The sequence below is a fragment of the Dasypus novemcinctus genome, chromosome 9 (genome assembly GCF_030445035.2).
Source record: "Dasypus novemcinctus isolate mDasNov1 chromosome 9, mDasNov1.1.hap2, whole genome shotgun sequence".
NCBI lineage: Eukaryota > Metazoa > Chordata > Mammalia > Cingulata > Dasypodidae > Dasypus > Dasypus novemcinctus.
Genome location: NC_080681.1, coordinates 1,525,489 through 1,548,065, shown reverse-complemented (window position 1 = coordinate 1,548,065; position 22,577 = coordinate 1,525,489). Strand labels below are relative to the sequence as shown.

The 22,577-nt window shown below is 38.1% G+C and overlaps 2 pseudogenes; both read left to right on the top strand.

The window, feature by feature from the left end:
* The first annotated feature begins 4,097 nt into the window (after positions 1-4,097).
* LOC101421413 (transcription intermediary factor 1-alpha pseudogene) lies at positions 4,098-5,934 on the top strand (annotated as a pseudogene).
* Positions 5,935-15,594: 9,660 nt separating this feature from the next.
* On the top strand, positions 15,595-16,289 carry LOC139436121 (transcription intermediary factor 1-alpha pseudogene; annotated as a pseudogene).
* The last annotated feature ends 6,288 nt before the right edge of the window (positions 16,290-22,577 follow it).

The following is a 22,577-nucleotide window of genomic DNA, read 5'->3' as shown; positions in this document are numbered from 1 at the left end:
TATATCTAGATTATTAAAAATAATTTGATTTGTTTCTTTTTACTTTCTTGAATATGGCTAATATTAAATTTAAAATTACATATGTGGGTCACATTATCTTTCTATTGGACAGCACTGGTCTAGACTTAGGGATCCTCCAGGTTCTCGCTGGTGTGACTTGACCAGCTGAACCCTGTGTATTAGTCTGCCAAAAGGCTACCAATACAAAAGTACAAGAAATCAGTTAGCTTTTATAAAGAGAATTTATTTGGGCTAAAAGTTCAGTTACAAGGCTATAAAAAGCTCAACTCAAGGATGCTTTCTTTTTTTTTTTTTCAAGGATGCTTTCTCACCAAAGTCAGTTGCCACATGTTGAAGCAGATGGTTGGTGATTTCCGCAAAATTTCAGCCTTCTTCTCTGGGCTTCTTCTCAGGCTCAGCTACTCTGCTTCTTTCCAATTTCAGCTGCAGGATGGAGTAGGGCTTGTCTCTTAGGGCTTCCTATATCAATCGGGCTGTCACTCTCTTCACAAAGTCAGCGTAAACTATCCAAGCAATAAAATTCATTTCCCCCTAGGACTTCAGCTTTTTGAGCTTTCTGTCACATGGCAGTATAAAATATGACAGAGCTCTCTCTTCCTCTGTGTCTGTCTGTGTGAGTGTCTATTTATATCAGGCCCACCAAGGATTAGGGATACAACTTGAGTCATGCCTTACTGATGTGATTGAATCAAAAAGCCCTCAAAGCAACCTTAACAGGTAATCTAATCAAAGACACCTCAGACAAATTCAATGTAATCAAAGGGTATCACACTCAGAGGAACAGATTAATTAACAAACATACTTTTTCTCTTTTCGAGATTCATATATAATCTCAAACTGCCACACCCAAAAACAGCACCTCAGAGACTCATGATGTCTATGGTAGACGCTCAATTCATCTCTGATAAAGTAGCCCACGCTACTATTTGATGAAGGAAAATGAAGAAATTCATTTTTCTGCCTGAATATTGGAAATCTAGGCTCTGCCTACTGCTCCTGGAGTTAGGGCCCCAAGTATGCCTAAGTGCACTCACAGTGTTTGGCAATCAGTTGTCTTCAGATCACCTTGTTCAACTAATGAAGTATTTGATTCCCAGACATTGCTCTCTCATCTATGCCCTTCATGGAAATCTGAGTGCTGTAAAAGAAATTCCATAAAATTGGGCTTACCTCTTCTCCAAGAGATTTTCTTCTAGCTTCCAGCTGCATCCCCAGGTTCTTGAGTGAAAACAACTGACAAAGGAGATTTTATAAAGAGAATCCTTCCTTTCTTCTTCTTTCTGTCAGATCACAGCTTTTTAATTCAATCATATTTTGATTGAACTGTGGTAGTAATTGGATTTTTACCAGTATCAAAAAAATTATAAATGTCTGTACTCTACATTATAATTAAATTTTAAAATGCATTGCTTTTTCAGAAATTTCATAATTTAGTGATTATAAACCTCAAGAGGATTGGTCCTGGTAAATATTCACAAATGTTTCTTTTTCCTGGCTTGTTGTAAAAATTGAACCTGTACATTTATTTTAATATATAATCTTCTTAAGATCTAAAACTTTCAGTTTTATTTTCACCCTTCATTAATACACATGATATATACATATATGTATATATACGTTCTTTTTTACTTTAGCTAATGTATTTAGATTTTGAAGTTCCTCTGTGATGGACAAACAGCACATTTGCTAAATAATTGTTTTGTAATAGAGTAGGAGGGATGGATGCAATATTCCCATCCTATGAGATTGATTAATCACTTTGATTTTACTGTCAATAAAGAAGTAGAAAGAAAAAAACTTAATGTCAACTTGTTTTACTGCTCATTTAAATGTAAAAGTTATGGAACCCTAAATCATGACTGTTGATTTCAATTTTTTTGAGATTTAAAAGATGAGTTCAAAATGGCCCTCCACAAATTGTGCATATTTTTAGTATCTATCACACTGTATTAAAGAACTCTCAATGAAATCTGAGGTTTTTTTGTCTTTGAACATTTTTGTCCTTTATTATTCCAATATAACAATTCCACACAGACTTTTTTCCTGTTTAACAATTATAGTCATTTTTATCAGTGTTTGGTTCATGAAGTAACAGTATAATAATATATATTTCTGATTGTCTGACAGCAAATTCCCAGGTGGTGCTTTGTTGATGTTTATAAAGGAACTTCTTTCCTGTTCTAATCCAGACTTCCTACATCTATTGCAATTATTTGAAATCAACTGGTGTCTTGATAATTTTCTCTGATATTTCATCCTTTATCCATAATATTGGATCATCTGTGGGTCACCTAAATCACTCACATACATAGTACAAGAAAGAAAAACAGATTGTGAATTGTCATACAGAGTTGAGAGGGGGAAATATTGAGATTATATTACAAATTATTTGTAATTTCATACCTTAGTTGTAAAGTTCATGGTTCATATTATGTGTATTATGAATACTTGTAGATTTTCAAACAGTTCCAAATCTCTGTTAAGCAAATAAAAGCAAATATGAAAATCAACATGTCAGAAAAGAGAAACTGTGGTCACATTGGAAATTGAGGTATGTCATTCCAAACCACTATAAATGCAAAGGTTTGTGCTTTTGTCAAGCCACTAACAGAATCAAAATGTATGTACTAATAAGGCCAACAAGAAATCAAAATATATTTTGAGTAAGCTGATGAGTCACATTCTTTTTTATGTAGATCTGAGTTGTAGGCTTGGGTAAAACATAAAGGATATGATTTATTGGTCTTTTGATGATATCATTTATTTATATTAAATTTCCTGGCATATTTTTTTAAAAGAAAGATTACTGTTTAGCTACACATAGTCTAGGGTAATTTCTATTATTTTTTCTTGAAAGCTTTTCTGATGATGCCATTTTGCAATCAAGGAGAGACAACTTATGGTATAACTGATTGTTGTCTTTTAGTGGGATTTTAGAGACTATTCTGACAAGGTTCATGAATTTTCTTGATGTATATATGAGAATAGTTTTATTCCTTTCTCAGCAACTGGATAAGTGCCTCCATTGTATATAGATAGATATTAGCTTCTTAATTTTTAATAAGATTTGTAAAAGGATGTGGTAGGAATCCGCAATTCTCCAATACTCACTTAATAGTCATATCTTAAGCCAGAGTCTCTCAACATGCAGTATTGACATTTAAGGCTACATGACTCTTCGTTGGAAGTGGGGAAGGCTGTCCTGTGCTGTGTAGGATTTTTGGCAACAACCTTGGCCTCCACCCCCCAGATGCCAGTAGCACTCTCCCTCCTACAGTTGTGTAAATCCCAAAAATTTCACCAGATATTACTTATAGTCTTCTAAAGGGCAAAATCATCCTGGGTGAGAACCGTTGGAAGTGAAAATAAAGTTCAAAATTACCACATTTAATAAATTTTCTCAGAGATCTATAAACTGTGGCTAGGAGATAGCAAGATGGACAATTTCCTCATCCATAATTAAAATCTTACAACCTGAGAAACAATTATGTGTGTATAATTTTGCCCCCCATTGACTCTGTTTTTTTCAGAGTTGTGGTCATAATTTTAATTTCCAATAACCATGTTGAAGATGGGTTTACTTTACAATTTTCATGAATCAAATTATAACCTTGAATACACTGAAAAGCACTGTCCAAAAGGAATTTCCAGGATGGAAATGATCTGTATTTTCTCTCTCTGCTATGGTGACTGTTGGGTACATGTTACTACTGAGCATTTGAAATGTGGCTGGTGTTGTGGATAATATTTTTTATATAGAGCATTGAATAAAATATATTACATAAATCTATTTCACTCTTTGCATGATTTTTTTCAAGTGACTGTCTATAATCTCTTCAACAGGCATAACAGAGTCAGTTTTGTAAAGTTTGACAGTAAATTAAAAAGTTAAATATACAAGCCCATTTCTCAGCGCCATCCATGAAGCAGGTCTCCAGGATCTGGGAGACTCCCTCTTCTCACCGCTCCTTGCCATGAATCAACAGAGGAGGAGGAGGAGGTCATCTAGGGCAGAAGCAGGTTTTGGGGGAGGGTCTCCATTGCATCAAGCAGAAAGAAGGAGGTCCATGGTCAGCATGGCCCAGACTCAGAGCATGGGTGCGAGGCAGTCCAGGCAAAATTGTTGGATAATTGTACCAGGTCCACCAGTACATCTAGAGGCTGGACCCTGGCTACAGCCATGCCTGCCTGTGCCACTGTGCTACCTCATGCTCCCCATGCCCCAAATCTGCATCATGCTCCTTGCAAGGATGCTGGGTTTGGCCCAGATCCTATCTCAATCTCTGCCTCCAGCTTGCCATCAGCAGCTCCTCACCATTTGCCACCTAAGCCGGAGTTATTTCCTGCTAAAACCACATAGATCATTTCTTTATAAAGGACACTACTGAGGTTCCCAGCAGCACAGGAGAGAAGTCTACCCAGGTCTGTACAAGTTGTGAGGACAACACAGAATCTGATGGGATTTGTGGAGTGTGTGTTGAAATGCTCTGCCAGACTTGCATCAGAGCTCATCAGAGGGAGAAGTTTCTCTAGATGCAGTTGGTGTGAGCAGTCATATAAATGAACAGATGAGCTGTACCGTGGTTTGAGACTTGTAACACGCTGTCATATCAATTATTAGAACATAAAAAGCATACCTATCAAATGATAGAAGTTGCTTTTCAGAATCAGAAAGTGATCATCAAGTCACTAATCACAGAACTGATGGAAAAAACAAAATATATACAATTTAAGAAAATCAGATTCAATACAGAATCATTAAGTAGTCAAAATCAAAAGCCAGTGAAGTAGAATATTCAAATTGCTATATATGTGTTGATACTAGAAATAAATGGGGGGAAAAAAGAAAAGCTTTACTGAATCATCTGATGTGCATGGCAAAGGATCATAGAAGAAAACTTATGCAACAACTGGAAGTGGCTGGACTTTCTAAACTGAAGGAAAGTATCACGCATTTTGCCGAAGGGGTAGTTTCCAGTGGCAGCAGTACATCATTACTTTACAGCAAGCAACTCAATACATGCAGATTATGGTGTTTTCTTCTAGCAAGACATGATCCTTCCCTAATGACCAAAAGTACCAACTAATTTCATGAGATCCTAGATTCCAGTCTTAAAATATGACCAATTTATGTTATTTGGTAATCAAGAATAAAGAGAATGAGCCACAAATGCCTAAGCAGAATCCTGGTGTGGAATAGAATTAATTGCCATCAAGTAGTTTATCTTCAAACCAGTTATCCAAGTTTCCAACATAGATCAGCCTAGCTCTATTATGACTCCAGCAAATGCAGCAAAAGCCACCCCCTCCACATATGTCACATTTTAAAAATCATAGACCCAAACTCAATGGATTAATTCTTCTTTCTCATCCTTAACATCTGAGATTTCACCAAACCAGAATATACCACAAGTAATAGAGCCTAGCCCCTTATGTGATGTCTTTTGTGGCTCAGCAAGACATAACACAGTGGTAGATCAGCAATAGATGACTGCCCCATCAACAACCATCCTGTCCTCCTTCATTCTCACCATTACTAGTATGGTACGATATGACTGAAAGGACTTTGGTTCACCTATGATCAATCTGAGCTCACCAGTGGAAAGTTCATATATTCTCTCTTCACTTTTAGATATTGATTGCTCAAGTACTATTATTCTGGACAATACTATAAGGAATTAAACTACCCTACGTCATGGCCAGTCATAACCATCCTCAAACAGAACCATCCAGTCACCCAATTTATCACTACCTTCTCCAGGCAGTGACATGTTACTGACTAGTCTACATCCTCCAATATGTCCACCTAATGTCTCCAGCACTGGGGGCTGAGGAAGCTGGAGCTCTCCCAGCAAAGCAATAGGAGCTCTTTCAACAAACACAATCTTGAGGGCGGGGCAAGATGGTGGTTGAGTGAGTGCACTTGATAGTCTCTCCTGCAAAGAAGCAGCTGGGCAGTGTTAGAAATTCTTCAGGACCAGGCTGTTTCAGGATTTTGCAGGGCAGGAGGTGTCTGGACATCGATTTCGTGGGAAGGTAACAGAGAAAATTCATGTAAAAGATAAAATTGATGTTCTCTTACACAGAGTTAGGGGCTGCACTTGGGATGCTCCCCCCTGGGGCGGGTGGAACAGCGGCACTGGCACTACGGCGGCGATTCCTGGAGGCTTTGCAGTACTGGGGAATTCATAAGCCCTGAGCAGGCTATTAAGCGGCTAAAAGGGCAGGAGGCCTTCACAAACTGATTTGGTGAGACAGATGGGAGTTTTTTGCAAGGTGGGGAATTTTTGATTTCTGACACGAATAATAGCGCTTCCAGCTAGAACCCCATCCCCAAGGCCAGCTGCTGATCTGCAGTGGCCTTAAATTTTGCTTGCAGTAAAGAGACATCACCAGGAGGCTATTTCGGGGGATTGCAGGGTGGGAGGCATCTGGAAGCCGATTAGGGGAATCTTTTGCGAGGCATGGGATTTTCGGTTTCAGACATATACAGCACTTCTGGCTAGAGCCCCGCCCCCTAGGCCTGGCTGCACATCTGCAGCATCCTTAAATTGGCTGCAATATAGAGGCACCCCCAACTGGCAATTTTGGGGGCTTGCAGGATGGGAGGTGTCCTGAAGTCAAATTGGTGATAGAGCCACAGAAGAGACCCTAGAGAGAGGGGGAATTGCGGGTTTCAGACACAAAGGTCAGAGTTTGCGGATGTGACCTCTCCATAGGGCTGGCACCCAGCTACAGGGATCCCTGAAGGCTGTGTTGCACTGCAGTACTCCCAGGCTCCCTGTTAACCAGATTTGAGGTTGCCAGGTCTGTGTCCCCTAAACCCTGGTGGCCCACACCCCAGAGACTCACACCTCTTGAGTCTGCAATATCACAGACTTTCCATCCCTGAATCCAACACTTGATTGTCCTAGCCCTCAACATTTCTGGTTTTTTATTTTAATTTTAATTTTTTATTTTTTATTGTCCTGGTTGCTAATATTGCATTATTTCCTAGTCTTTTCTCCCATTGTATCTCCCAAGGTCTTTTTTTTTTCATTTATTTAGAGTTTTTTTTGTTGTTGCTGTTGTGGGTGTTCTATATCTTCTTTTTGTTTTCTTACTTGTTCCCTTCCCTTTTCTTTACCCACCCCCCCCCTTTTCTTTCTTTCTTTCTTCTCTCTTTTTTTCTCTCTTTCTCTTGTCCCTCATTTTCTTCTTATTTTATTTTATCTTAATTATAAAATAGGTGCTACAGGGAACACCTCACATTTGCTGGGTTTCCTCATCCTCCGTTGCCTCATTTCTGTGTGAATTGATTTTGGCTACCTACACTATCCCCTTTCACCCACATCTTGATATCCTCCATCATCTACTGTCTTTCCTATATTCCACCTTCCTTTCTTTGATCCCCAAGTTGTCTAACTCTTAATTTTTAATACCTTTGTTTTGTTTCTGTCCTTTATCCACTCTTGAAACTACTGTCTTTCTTTTCTCTTTCCCTCTGTCATGAAAACACTAACTTTTTAATTCATACCATATTCCTCCCTTATTCAGTTGACTACCTCATTATAGGTACTCTATTTACTGCTATAACTCTATACAACTTACATGAGTCTAATATCTATCCTCCCAGATCTCATATTGTTGCTCTGTTAACATTTATAACCAATACTACTTTACACATTTTCCTTCTTACACAAGTGCCTTTCCCTGGCCCTAATACTTTCCTTCAAAGTGAACTCAGCCAGCAATAAGAAATTAGAATAAGAAGAACAAAGTGACAAAGAGAAGATCTAACAGTAACACAAAAACAACAGCTAATTAAACCCCAAGACTAGACAAAGAAGCTAAGTAACCTAAGTAACTGATTAAACCCGTCAAGATAAAATGATGACCAGACAGCAGCAAATATCTACAAACCAAATCAGTAATCAGGAAAACATAGCTGAAAACAATGAACAAACTAAAAACCAGGAAGGGGAACAGAACTTCGCACAAGTAATTAAAGACCTCAGAACATATATCACAGACAAATTTAATGAAGTAAAGGAAGAGGTTAACAACATGAAGACAACACTTGGAGGGGAAATTGCAGACATACGCAAAAAGATAATGGATATGATAGGAATGAACATCACAGTACAAGAAATCAAAAATACACTCGCAGCAAATAGAAGCAGATTAGAAGAGGCAGAGCAGAGAATTAGCGATGTGGAAGACAGTACATCGAAAATCAAATAGAGAGTAGAACTGATCGATAAAATGATAGAAAAAATCCAGTTAGGACTTAGGAACGTGAATGACAATGCAAAATGCACAAACATATGTATTATAGGCATCCCAGAAGGAGAAGAGAAGGGAAAGGGGTCAGAAAGAGTGTTGCAGGAAATAATGGCTGAAAACTTCCCAAATCTACTGAAAGAGACATATGTACATATCAAAGAAGCACAACACACCCCAAACATCATAAACCCCAACAGGCCCACCCCAAGACATGTATTTGTCAAATTATCCAATGCTCAAGACAAAGAGAAAATTCTAAAAGCAGCAAGAGAAAAGAAAACCATCACATACAAGGGAAGCTCCATAAGATTAAGTGCTGATTTCTCATCTGAAACCATGGAGGCAAGAAGGCAGTGGTATGATATAGTCAAGGTACTAAAAGAAAAAAAATCTCCAACCAAGAATACTCTATCCAGCTAAACTAGCATTCAGAAATGATGAAGAGTTCAAAATATTCACAGATAAACAGAAATTGAAAGAGTATGCCAATAAGAAACTTCCCCTTCAAGAAATTCTAAAGGGAGTTCTGCAGGAAGAAAGGAAAAAGGAGGACAGACAGAGTTGGAGGAGAGTGTAAGAGCAACAAAAAAGACAAAAATAGAAAAAAAAAAACAAAATATGACAAACACAAATCCAATCAAAATATGGCTAACATAAATAATTCCTTGGAAGTAATAACAGTAAATGTCAATGGATTAAACTCACCTATCAAAAGATTCAGACTGGGACATTGGATAAGGAAATATGACCCATCTATATGCTGTCTACAAGAAACACATCTAAGACCCAGAGATTCATGGAGGCTGAAAGTGAATTGTTGGAAAACAATCTTACAAGTGAACAATAACCAAAAAAAGGCAGGAGTAGCTATATTAATATCAGAAAAAATAGACTTTAAATGCGAAACAATTATTAGAGACAAAGAAGGATACTACATATTAGTGAAAGGGACAATCCGTCAAGAAGAATGAACAATCATAAATATTTATGCTTCTAACAAGGGCGCCTCTAAATACGTGAGGCAAATGCTGGAAAAACTAAGTGAAAGAATAGATGCATCTACAATTATTGTGGGGGATTTTGATACACCACTATCAACTCTGGACAGAACATCTAAAAAGAGAATCACTAAAGAAACAAAATAGTTGAACAGTATATTAGAGGAGCTGTTTCTAATAGACATATACAGATCATTACACCCAAACACAGTAGGATATACATTTTTCTCTAGCACACATTGATCATTCTCCAAGATAGACCATATGCTACACCACAAAGAAAGGCTTAATGAATTCAGAAAGATTGAAATCATACAAAATAATATCTCTGACCACAGTGGAGTGAAGCTGGAAATCTGCAAGGGCCAGAGGCCCGGATTTCACACCAAGATATGGAAATTAAACAGCACACTCTTAGAAAAACTGTGGGTCAAAGAGGAAATCTCAAAAGAAATCAATGACTACCTTGAAACAAATGATAACGATAACACAACATACCAAAATTTATGGGATGCAGCAAAAGCAGTACTGAGAGGGAAATTTATAGCCATAAATTCATACATCAAAAAAGAACAGAGAACAAAAACTGAAGAACTGCACATTTGGAGGAATTAGAAAAAAACAAAAACAAAGTAATCCCAGAGGAAGAAGAAGGAAGGAAATAACAAAGATAAGAGTAGAACTAAATGAAATAGAAAATAAGAAAGCACTTGAAAAGATAAACAAGACCAAGAACTGTTTTTTTGAGATGATCAATAAGATTGACAAACCCTTAGTGAGACTAACAAAGAAAAAGAGAGAGAAGATGCAAATACACAAAATAAGAAATGAGAAAGTAGATATCACCACTGACCCCACAGAAATAAAGACTATCATAGGAGGATACTTTGAAAAACTATATTCCAATAAAAAAGACAATTCAGAGGAAATGGACAAATTCCTAGAAACACCTAAAAAGCCTATATTGATGAAAGAAGAAATTGATGATCTCAACAAACCAATCACATATAAAGAGATAGAATCAGTCATTAAAACCTCCCAACTAAGAAGAGCCCAGGGCCAGACAGCTTCACAGGTGAATTCTACAAAACATTCCGGAAAGAACTAACACCAATCCTGCTGACACTCTTCCAAAAAATTGAAATAGAAGGAAAATTGCCTAACTCCTTCTATAATGCCAACATTACCCTAGGACCAAAACCAAACAAAGACACCACAAGAAAGGGAAATTACAGACGAATTTCTCTAATGAACCTAGACGCAAAAATACTTAACAAAACACTTGCTAATCGTATTCAACAAAACATTAAAATGAATTATACACCACGACCAAGTGGGATTCATTCCAGGTATGCAAGGATGGATCAACATAAGAAAATCACTCAATGTAATACACCATATAAACAGATTGAAGGAAAAAAATCACATGATTATATCTATAGATGCAGAAAAAGCATTTGACAAAATACAGCACCCTTTCTTGATAAAAACACTCCAAAAGATCAGAATACAAGGACATTTTTTTGAACATGATAACAAGTATATATGAAAAACCCAAGCCAACATCGTTTATAATGGAGAAATCATAAAATCCTTCCCTCTAAAGTCAGGAACAAGACAAAGATGCCCACTCTCTCCCCTTCTATTTAACATTGTCTTGGAAGTACTTGCTTGAGCACTGAGGCAAGAATCAGATATAAAAGGCATTCAAATGGGAAAGGAAGGTGTCAAAATTTCATTATTTGCTGACGGCATGATCCTATACATAGAAAACCCTGAGAGGTCTACAACAAAGCTTCTAGAACTCATAAATGAGTGTAGTAAAGTCACAGGTTATAAGATCAATGCGCAAAAATCAGTAGCATTTCTGTACACCAATAATGAGCAATATCAGGAGGAAATCAAGAAACAAATACCATTCACAATAATAAATAAAAAAATCAATATTTAGGAATAAATATAACTAAAGATGTAAAAAACTTATACACCAAGAACTATACAAGATTGTTGAAGAAAATCAAAGAAGACCTAAATAAATGGAAGAATATTCCCTCTTCATGGATAGGAAGACTAAATATTATTAAGATGTCTATCCTACCAAAACTGATCTACACATTCAATGTAATCCCAATAAAAATCAACACAGCCGTATTTAAGGAACCAGAAAAACTATGAAATTTATTTGGAAAGAAAAGAGGTCCCAAATAGCCAAAGACATATTGAAAAAGAAAAACAAAATTGGAGGAGTCACACTACCTGACTTCAAAACATACTACAAAGCTACAGGAGTGAAAACAGCATGGTATTGGCATAAGGAGAGACACACAGAACAGTGGAATCAAATTGAAAGTTCTGATATAGAACCTCATATATATAGCCATATAATATTCGATAAAGCCACCAAACCCTCTCACTGGGAGAGAATGGCCTATTCAACAAATGGTGCCTGGAGAACTGGATATCCATAAGTAGAAGAATGAAAGAGGATTACCATCTCACACCTTATACAAAGGTCAACTCAAGATGGATCAAAGACCTAAATATAAGAGCCAAGACCATAAAGACCTTGAAATGCAGTGTAGGGAAACATCTACAAGACCTCGTAATAGGAAATGGCTTCATGAACATCACACCAAAAGCACGAGCAGCAAAAGAACAAATAAATAAATGGGACTTCCTCAAAATTAAAGTCTTCTGCACCTCAAAAGAAAGTAAAAATGGAACCTACACAATGGGAGAAAATATTTGGCAAACATATATCCGATAAGAGACTTATAACTTGTGTATATATAGAACTCCTATATCTTGAAAATAAAAAGATAAACAACCCATTTAAAAAATAGGAAAAAGATTTAAACAGACACTTCTCCAAAGAAGAAATACAAATGGATAAAAAGCACATGAAAAAATTATCCAAATCTCTAGCTATCAGGGAAATGCAAATCAAAACTACAATGAGATACCATCTTACTCCCATAAGATTGGGAGCTATGAAAAAAAACAGAAGAATACAAATGCTGGAGAGGATGTAAAGAAGTGGGAACACTGATCCACTGCTGGTGGGAATGCAGAAGGATCCAACCATTCTTTAGGACAGTTTGGCGGTTTCTCAAAAAACTAACCATAGATTTGCCATATGACCCAGCAATTCCCCTGGTGGGTATATATCCAGCAGAACTGAAGGCAGGGACACAAACCGATATATGCACACAAATGTTCATAGCAGCATTGTTCACTATCGCCAAAAGTTGGAATCAACCCAAATGCCCATCAACAGATGAGTGGATCAATAAAATGTGGTATATACATACAATGGAATACTACTTGGCTTTAAGAACAAATACACTACAAACACACGTGATAACATGGATGAATCTTGAGAACCTTATTTTGAGTGAAGCAACCCAGGCATTGAAGGACAAATACTACATGACCTCAATGGTATGAAATAAGCAAGCTGCCTCAGAGAGCTAGAGACTGGAAGATAGGCTTACAAGAAATTAGGGGGTAGAGGAAGGATGTAAGCTGACATCTACATGGGTGAAATCTATGGTAAGCTCGAGGTAAGTATGTGTACAAGGAAGGGATAAAATGGGGGCATAGGGTTACCTTTGGGTGGGGCTTTGCGGGTTTGAGGGGGGCTAGGGATGGGTGGATGGGTAATATTGCCCAAGAAACTGGGGGGAGGGTGGGGCAACACATGAACATAGGAGATTGTCAGGTGTTGGTTGAAAGTATAATGCTGAGAAAACCATTTCAAAATATAATTAGGAAAGTTACTTGTTTAAGATACTCAGAGGGGATAATCTGATGCAGGACAGACTCCTAGGGAATATCTGAATGCTTGTTTTGCCAGAGTGGTTTATACCATTGGGTAGAGACCCATATAATGAGAGTGAAGGTAGACCCACAACCTGGGGAGGGCTAATGCCATCAAATAGAGGGAACTGTATCTCTCAAGAGAAAGGGTGGCTTCCAGGGCATTAGGGCAGTTGAGCAAGTCAAGCCCTCAGCACTTTTGCAAGTATCTCTGAACATGGCTCCTCAAGAAATGAAGATTGACTGTCACTGTGGGCTCCAAGGGGAGGCGGAAATAGATATTGAACAGATGGAACCAAGTAACTGTGAGGGCAAAAGAAGTGTTTCACAAGAGTACACAAGGATGGATATAAAACATGTAATATTACACCAGAACCAGATAGGGGATGACAGATTAATAATATAAACCATAATGTAAAACATAGGATAACTAAAAATTTAGAAAACTGTATAGCCTAAAGTATAAACCACAATGTAAACACAAATGTTACCTTGTTTGAAAGCTATTGTTTCAATATCTGTACATAAGTTTCAGTAAATATGATATGAATAAGTTAAAAGATTATCGCTGTGGAAGGGAAAAGGTTTTATAATGGATATGTGGGAGTACTGTATATTGTATATATGAATTACTGTGATCTAAGGCTTCTCTTGTGAAGAGAAGCTCAATAATTAGGGGGAAAAATAAAATAAAATGATAGGATGTAGAATTTTTCCAAATCATTATGTATTCTATATCTAACCTTTAAACTCATTGCTATATTCCCTTTTACTATTAAGGGAATCTGACATTATATTGGGCTTCACTTTTCAGGAAGTTTTGGATCACAGAGTGGTTCAACAATGGCAGCGGAGGAATACTGGTATGGGATGTTATTGGCAGGGGACATATAGTTGACAGGGAGTTATACAGGGCATGTGTCCAGGGTGCATGGAAATGTTTGGATATACTCATAGTGGAAGCAATTAAAAACAACAGCTGGGGGGGTACTGGGTTCCTGGCGGGGGCAGGACTCTGTCATGGTCCCTAGGGGAGCAGCAGCAGTGCCCCAGGTGCAATGGTAAGAACCAGGAAGGAATGAGGGTCCAATAGTGAGCCCCTGATACTAATGACTATGCTTCTGAGCCTATACACCTGAAATAAGAACAAAGCCCAGAGCAGCACTGTGCCTAACAGTTCCCTCCTGATGGCCTCCATGTTACTCAAAAGTGGCCAGTCTCGAAGCCAAACTCAGCATGTAAATGCAATGCCTTCCCCCCAGCATGGGACATGACACCCAGAGATGATCCTCCCTGGCACCAAGGGATTACTACCAAGTACCAGCTGATGACATTACTAGAAAATGACCTTGAATTAAAGGTTCAACGCAGACCAGCAGGATATCCCTGTCTATATATAATAACAGGAGTTAAAAATGCTGTTTGACCTAAAGTAAGGGGGAAATGGAAAGGACAAATGAGTTTATATGGCTATGAGTCTCTACAAAAGAGTCTGGAGGTTGTCAGAAGGATTGCCCTTATGCATACCTGAGCAGAGTCTCAGAGACAGAGAAAGTAGATACAACCCCAGGTATTCGTCCTTTTGAGGGCTAAAGAGATCTACAGGTTCTATGGTCATGGCAGATGGAGTTCACTGCCATGTCAGTTGGCCCTTCTTGGAGCAGGTGTTTCTGTGTGATGGAGGTGGACTCAAATGGGATATCTTTTCACAAGCCTTTCATGCTACTTTACTAGAATTGTAGGTGGTGCTGGGGTTTAAGATATATCTAAGGGGTTTGAATCTCTGGACTGACAATATGATAGCCAAGCCCTGAGCCTCAACAGACTTCAGCTCCTACACTCTGATTTATTGGACTTACCCCAGTCAGCTAACATGGAGTTGAAGAATGTCAAGCACCACACCATGGAGCCTAGAGTGCCTACAACTGAAAGCAGGAGGATTGCATCCAGTATCCATGTGGAATCTAAGCCCCCTCTTGACATAGATGTGGACCAAGCCAAGGTCCACAGGAAGGAGGAATATAGTAAGGATTAGAGTGGACTTAATGATATTCTATTCATGAACTATTGTGGTTAATAATCGAGAAAATGTGGCATTGGTGTGGAAAAAGTGGCCATGGTGTCTGCTGGGTGCAGGGAATGGGAGGAAGAGATGAGATGTGGAGGCATTTTTGGGATTTGGAGTTGTCCTGAGTGGTGCTGCAAGGACAATTGCCGGACATTGTATGTCCTCCCATGGCCCACTGGATGGAACGTGGGAGAGTGTTGGCTATGGTGTGGACCACATGGCCATGGGGTGCAGCGATGCCCAGAGATGTACTCACCAGACGCAATGGATGTGTCATGATGATGGGGGAGAGTGTTACTGTGGAGGGAGTTGTGGGGTAAGGGCGGTGGGGGTGAATGGGGACCTCATATTTTTTTAATGTAATATTTTTTAAAAAATGAATAAATAAAATAAAATTTTTAAAAAAACACAATCTCAGTGGTGATGTTAGAGCCAATCTGAATAAAGGAAGAAACAGTAGACCACCTCAAAAATTATTTTCCTGTTGTTACAGTGAAACAGGAATGAGATGAAGAATCTAGACTTCAAACACCAGCTATCCAAGAAACACACTCATATACCTGATCTTAAAGTGCAATCAGGGCTTTGTTTCCAGGAGACAGTGCTAAACAAGATGCTCTCGACAGCACAGTAGATCCATCTGAATTTCCCCAAGAAAATTCCTCAAATGGAAATTGTGAGTTACTGGATGCCTCCCAGGGTCACAGTTTCATGTATGAGAGACAAGGAAAGAGAGTAACCCCAATAAGGAGTGTTGTGTAGTTAGTCAGAACAGAAGATATCTTGTGCTGAAAGAAGTGTCCCAAAACATTCCATCTCTCTTGTCATGGGCCCACTTTGACAAATTTCCTGAGTAGAGAGTAGATTCTGCTGAGAAATACCTGAACCAAAAGTTATATATGATTGAGGTGCTCCCAGTCCTAACTCTGAAAAACAAAACTGAGGACCTTTCTAATTTAGCCACCAATAGATAAAAGAAGAGTGAACAGGTACATTTATTTCTCTATAGTCATTACAGGACTTTTCCAGGTTCTGTTCTTCTAAGTGTGCCTGATTATTATAAAATAACCTAAAATCCAGGGGACTTGTCAACCATCAATATAAGACTTCAGGCATAGCCCAGAAATAGTGTGGGTTTGGTTCCAGAAAAAGTCAATATCATAATAAAGCAAGTCATATGAAATGTCTTAACTATCAACCAAAAGCTTCACTGTCCCTATCATCCTCAACTTTCAGGAGAGGTAAAATGAACAAATGGTGTCACAAAACTTAATTAGCTAAATTTGTGGAATCCCTCAATTAACATTGTCAAAAGCCCTAGCTAAGATCCATTCATTTTGGAAAACATAAATTATCCTATTTTAAATTGTAATTGTAACAGGGAAACCTATTAATGTAAACTCTGTAATATATTAGCCTTGCCACATAAAAGGAAATATGCTAACTTATTACTAGGAACTAATTAAAACCTTAAAGAAAAATGATTCCTTGTTAGTATACTCCTTTTACAATGGTCCCAGGAGACTGCATTCACAACTAAAACATTCAGCCTGGTGATTTTTTTTTTTTTGAAAAATACTGCCTTAATGATGCACTCTAATCTCATTGGAAAGGACAAGGTATTTTTAACTAACCCTTGTGTAGCTAAATTTGAAAGTAATTATCCTTGGATTCATATTTCTCATCTAAAGAAATGTCCAAGCCCTGCTTGGAAATCTATTCTTAGGATTTAAAACTCAAAATTACCAAGGATGAGGTATAGATACTGTGTAATATAATCAGCTATCCTAAGACCTAGGACCAGGCCTGTGCAATTAATATATACTGGTTATCATAAGTGGCCTCTAATATTAACAGCTAACCCAAGAACCAGATCTGATTTTCATCAGATTGAAATAAAATCAATAACACAGCTATAACCTTCATTATTATCACATTAGATACCTTATTTACATTTTTATTCCTCCCTTACTCCTTTGTAAACCTGTCCATCTCTGTTCATTTTAAACTTCTCATTTTCATTCCTGTTCTCTCTTCCTAGTACCTTGCCCTTCATCATCACTTTTTATAGCCATATAAATAGCTGCTAACCAAGGCAAATTTATCAAATTGCTAATTCTAAGAAAATTTAGATTCCACAGAACAACCACAGTTATTGGCCACACCCATAGGTACTCATTTAGTTGGATACATTTTAGATCTTGGGGAGACTATATTTATTACATATTACAAATCTTGCTAAACTTTTTAAAATTATTTTATATTCACGACAATGCCTCTTATTCATTGTCTCATTACTAGAACAATAGCTACAACTACCTCCCAATGTTTATTTGCTAAGCCCTCAATATTGAAGCTTTCACTTATGAAACTTATTTTTGTAATGATGAAACTAATTCTAATTGTAACGAATTCCTAAGAGTCACTCTTGAAAACCTCCTTGTTGCTCAAAAAATGGCCTCTCTCTAAACCAAACTCTGCAAATAAAATAACTACCTTCTCCCCTAGTAGGACATGACTCCCAGAAATGAGCCTCCCCAGTGTCAAGGGAGTAATGCCAAATGTTGATAAGCAATACTTTAGGAGAAAAATCTTGATCAAAAAGGTGGGATATTAAAAGAAACAAAACAAAATAGAGTTTCTATGACTGAGAAATTTCAAATGGATGTAGGAGGTCATTCTGGAGGTTAGGAACCTGCAGTCTCAGCCAAACATCACAAACTGTCACAGATGAAAAGCCTCAAGTAACAATGTCCTGAAAACACTAAAGACATCTGAACACCATGAACAAGTCACATGGTCACATGGAATCAACACCCCTATATAGGCTCTATCTGGAATCTATGAAAAACTATTTCCCCAATATGACTTGGCCATATTCACAAGTCTCTGGAATTTTCCTATGTTAGTTGAGTTCAGAAAACTGCAGGAATGATAATTAGGAACTCATGAGTACTTTCAGCTTCACACCAAGGAATTCCATTCCTCACATTCTAATATATACCCTTAATCAGCAGGAAGTAGCCAGAGCAGCTGTCATCCTGAATCCCTCAAGATTTAGGAATGTTCAAAACGCAAGGGAGGCTGAAAGCATGTGCAATTCAAAACTGGTGTGTGGAGACTTCCTCTGTTCCCATGTCCTTTCCTTCTGAGTTTGTTTTGCAGGTAGCCAAGCTTAGGCATAGGTCATAATACATGAGAATGTGCAGAAACATAGACCATTGTCCTTTAGACAACACTTGAAACACCCAGAACAAAGAAAACCTTGCTCAGAACCAAAATTATGAAGACAGAGAAACATCAGAAACAAATCAAATGAGAGGCCCTTCAGTAAAGAAGATTTAGCCTAAAGTACTTGCTACAAAATATGAAAAACTCCATAATTAACTAATCAGACTATGCCAAGTCAGACCTCCCAAGTTCTGTCTCCACTTTCCATCTCTCATTCCCATTAAACTTCCTTTATTTTCCTGACTGGGGAGATATTTTAAGCCTTACCTCCTGTCTCCTTGATGGTTGACCTCACAATAAATCTCCTTTCTTAAAATCTTGATGTAAAGGGTCCACAGGATGGGTGAATAGAGTGTGGGTTAGAGTGGACTTACTGATATTCTACTATGGAACTATTGTGATTAATAAGGAAAGAAATTGTAGCACTGAGGTGGAGAAAGTGGCCACAGTAGCTGCTGAGGGTAGGGACAAGGAAGGAGAGATAAGGATGTGGGGGCATTTTCAGGACTTGGAGTTGTCCTGGGTGGGACTGCAGGGACAGATGCTGGACATTGTATGTCCTGCCATGGCCCACTGGGTGGACTGGGGGAGAGTATAAACTACAATGTAAACCACTATCCATGTGGTGCAGCAGTGCTCCAAATGTATTCACCAAATGCAATGAATGTCCCACAGTGATGAAAGAGGTTGTTGATATGGGAGGAGTGGGGTGAGGGAGGTGGAGGATATATGGGGACCTCATATTTTTTTTAATGTAACATTTAAAAATAAAAGAGGGAAAAATTAAAAATAAATAAAATAAAATAACTATTGATAAAATATATATATATATATATTGGCCTCTGTGTCAGGCAGTAGGCCACACTCAGTAACACAAACACAATATTGAATTTTCTGCTAGATAAATACAAAAAGCAAAAATTAAAAGAGCAGAACATTAGTCACCTATATATGGAGAAAAACTTTGTAGAATATGGTTCCCAAAGCAGGGTTAAGAACTACAGAGTTAGATCCCACATGGATGACGGATGTGATTCTCCTGCTTGCACTTGTAGGCACTCTTGGCTCCCTAGTGTGGTGGTTGACCATCTTCACCTCCCTCTTAGCTGACCTGGGTAAATCTAAAAAACCAGAAAATAGGAGTTGCAACTCTGTTAGGCTCAGGGTCCAGCTGGCACAAAGCCAGTCCAGAGATTCAAGTCTTTAAAGAATTCTACAAGAGGATTTTTTAATTTCTTCTTTTCTTCTTTGTCTTTCTCTAGATTGTTCCCATACTGAGTAACTGCTGCTAAGATTCAAATAGTAGTTTATGTTTGCCATCCTACCACCTTTTTCCTAACATGAGTTTAGATGGCTGGCAAGTGCTGAGACCCACATCATTAGAGCAAGATTTTGATCTGCCTGTGGGTTCATGCCAATAAATTTTGAAAAAGTCCCAGCAAATTGCTGATGGAAATCAATGGGGAGCTCACTAGTCTTCTGGGTACATGGATGCAATTTCTCCTAGCTCACCTTTTTCAGAAAGTCTTCAAGTATTGCAGTCAGTAACCCCTTTTAATGGGACTCCAAAAGCATGTTTTCTTCTAGCAGTTTTCTGGCTTGCCAGTAACTGATGCTCTTCAACAAATCTTTCCATGGAGATGTCTCTTTCAACCTCCAAGTGCCTGTGATTTGGGTCTGGCCTGAGCTGATATTCAAAGTGGGCTCTACACACCAAACTCTCACTGAACAGAAACCACTCTCTACCCTCTGCTGTCTTTTCTCCTCTTAGTTAGCTGCAGTGAGGTTTTATCTAGGCTGTCACTCTGAAGGTTGATGATATTTGTCATTCCTGGCCCCATGGGTTAATAACTCACAGGTTTTTGTTTAAATTCCTTCATCTCTCTGTCCCTCACCTTCTTAATGATGCACAGCATTCTGCTAGTCTGCAGATCCCCAAATGAGCTTCCTCAGACAACTTTTTGCCCTTCCTTTATTATTTTACTGAGAGAATTGAGCCCTGCCTAACTACACTGATGCTATCTTTACCGAAGTCTACAATATTTTCTGCAGTTTTCTAATAAAACTTTTATAAATCTATGCCCATGTTTTCATCATTTTTCCATAACAAATCAAGTTATCATTTTAATTTGAACAAAGTACCTCTCTAAAACATAAACAAATAATTGGGCCACAAAGGAACCTAATAATTTAGTAACTATTACAGTCAATTATATGCACTTTTAAAAGGCTGAGAAAAAATAAATCCTTCCAAGCTAAAACAGTACAAATACAACTAGCACAAACCATGCATTTCCAAATAGGGAAGCAAAAAAGCCCTCAATGAGTCCTTTAAATTATCACATAAGCACCAGAGTTCATAGTGCCAGTACTTGTAATTACTATAAGCAACCTGGAGAATTGAAAAGAGACTGCCCAAAACTGTGAAAATAAAGAAAGAAGGAAAGAAATACCCTCAAAAACAGCAGTAACCATTTGTATGTTCTTCTTGTCCCCTAAGAAAGCAAGGTGTTTTTCAGTGTGACCATTTGGGCTGCTCCAAGGATATGGCAGATGTATTGCCAATTCCTCACTTCTTCACATCTTTAGGTGAAATATATTTTATAATGGGAAATCAGGGTAAATGGGCTGTAATACATACTGGGATAACTTTCTCTGTCTTAAATCCCACTACCCACATTAACTCTTCTCTCTAGAGTACAGAAACTCTTCAAATGGTAGGAGTTTTCAGGAAACCCATGGTCAATTATGAACCCTCCTAATTCTCATTCAGTTAGGATCCCTACAAGGCACACACCAGTTTTTGTTACTTCCCTCTGCCAAGTTCACTTTATCGGAAGGGATTTACTTAGATTATTCCAAGCGCACATATCTTTCTCCCAAAAGAAGGGCATTAATTTGGAAATCCTAGAACCTGATTCAACAGATCAAATAAGAAATTATGTACCATACATATCCCTGTTCTTTCTGTCAAAGAAAATTTAAACAACACCCTCTTTTAGATAATAATCCAACCAATTTATGTCCTACATCACCTAACTGATATTGGTCATTTTCTCTCTGCCTCAACTATCTGCTCCAACAACCTTCTCCTAGACCTTGAACAAGCACAAAGCATTCTAACTTTCCCTTCTTCCAAGACCAAACATGAATTATTATGATTTTTAAGCCTTGTAGGATATTGTAGAAACTGGATTATTACTTTTTCTTTGATGTATCATCCTTTATATGCCTTGCTTAATGAATACATTGAGACCCTTATTTGGGAAGAAACTATTCAAAATTCCTTTAAGGGAATAAAACATTGTTTTCTTAGTACACCTGCTCTGGACACCATAAATACAAATCACCTTTATTTGACTTTGTCCATGAATAAGAAGGGAAAGCCTTAGGTGTTTCCCCTCTAAAAGCATGGAGACCACCATATACCTCTAGAATATTATAGCCAGCATTTGGATGTCATAGCCTAGGGATTTACCAGGACATTCTTAGCCAGGGGCTGCATAACAGGAAGAAGGGATTTTTCAGTGTATGACAGGTAATGCTGTAGAATCAGTGTCCATTCACCATTATGAAGAATTTTCAGTGCTAAGCAAAAAGCTCCTGCTGCAATGTGAGGAGGAACGTGTGCCATGTTGTAGGCCAACATGTTCAGTTCCATCAGGTACGTGGCGAAAGTATGTTGCTCAAAATCAAACCTCTCCAATCTTGGATGTTCTCCAAAGGAAATGCAGAGGGTAACCCAGACCAAAGTTTAAAGCTCTTAGAATCTTCACTTCTGTCTGATCTGGTGCGTAGTATAAAGTATGGTCATTCATGAAGGTAAAGTTGCCAGTTTTTGAACAATGCATTTCTTCATTTGCTTGCAGTAAACATGACAGTGACACCAACAAGCTCTGGCTCCAGCAAAGGCAAAGGTGTTTCTTCCAGAGGTTTTGATTATTTCTTAGCAGTAATTTTTCCAATAGTTGAAGTTTTTCCTTCCTTTTTCAGAGATATTTTGACCTGTGGCTGTTCGCTATGTCTTCAACAGCTGTTCTTGGCCCCAGCCTGGTCTTGTAAACTGCAGAACTGGTCAAAAGCATTCACTTTGCACCTGCCATACTGTTCTTAGTCTTGTTTTCAGCATTAATTCTCATGTTTCTGGTGATTCTGAGGACCATGGCTTCCTCCTC